A 1,273-nucleotide genomic window follows, 5' to 3' on the forward strand; every position below is an offset into this window, starting at 1 on the left:
ATGAGGTCTCCCCAAGTTGCCCAGGCAGGTCTCGAACCCGTGGGCTCAGGCAATCCACTCACCTCAGCCTCCCAAAGTACGGGATTATAGGCTGAGCCACCGAACCTGGCAAAAAAGTAAATTTTAATACTGGGTATCCAGAGAGACTGATGGGAATAAGAGGGGTGGGTTTGGGGGTGATGGCTGTGGAGAAGATCTAATTTTTTGGCTATTCAGTAACTGAACTCCTTTCCCATATTTGGGGAAATCTGACATTCCATGAATTTCAACAGGAGGTGGGGTTTTGCTTCCCATGACAGATGGGCCAGATATTGTCTTTGATCCTTGTCTGCTAAGGTGTGGGCTTGTGACCTAAACTCAGGCATTATCAGACTTAAAATTTGCAGCAAGGGACACAAACCAGCAGAGACTGTTTAGACCCCATCCCAGTGTCTGCATCCTTCACTACCTCATTTCCATGATGATGCTGGTACTGGAGTTCTTTCCTCCAATGCCTACCTTTCCTTGGTTCCCAGTCATTTTTCCCTCCCTTCCTTCCTTCCTTCCTTCCTTCCTTCCTTCCTTCCTTCCTTCCTTCCTTCCTTCCTTCCTTCCTTCCTTCCCTCCCCTCCCTCTCCCCATTCCTCTCTATATTTTGGAGACAGGGTCTTGCTATGTTGCCCAAGCTGAACTTGAACTCCTAGGCTCAAGCAGTCCTCTTGCCCCAACCTTCCCAGTAGCTGAGAGCACACCACCATGCCTGACTTCTGGCCATCTTCTGATGTTTTTCCAGTCTTCCTGACAACTCTTTGAGTTGCCTAATGCCATTTCAATAAATTCCTTTTCCATTTACATAGCTAGAATTGGTTTCAATTTTTTGCACTCCAAAATTCTGACTAGTAAGGTCCACTTGAAATGAGTTCATTCCAGGAGCCTTGAATATCTTTGCTCCCTTTAGATGAGCTCTGTTGTGGTTCTGTTTCCAATTGTCAGAAGATCACAAAATCCTGAAAATTAGGGTCACCTGCTATAATTTACCACCCAGTGCCAAAACCCCTCTGCAATGAACATCTTATATGCTCCCCTAACCTCTACCCAAACCGCCCCAGTGACCAGCAATTCATTTTTTTTTTTTTTGAGTCAGGGTCTCAATCCATCACCAGGCTGGAGTGTGGCAGCACAATTACAGCTCACTGCAGCCTCGACCTCTTGGGCTCAGGCCATCCTTCTGCCTCAGTCTCCTGAGTAGCTAAGACTACAGATGCATGCCACCATGCTTAGCTAATATTTTTAT

The sequence above is a fragment of the Carlito syrichta genome, unplaced genomic scaffold (genome assembly GCF_000164805.1).
Source record: "Carlito syrichta isolate Samal-C Ts95f unplaced genomic scaffold, Tarsius_syrichta-2.0.1 Scaffold304465, whole genome shotgun sequence".
Lineage (NCBI taxonomy): Eukaryota > Metazoa > Chordata > Mammalia > Primates > Tarsiidae > Carlito > Carlito syrichta.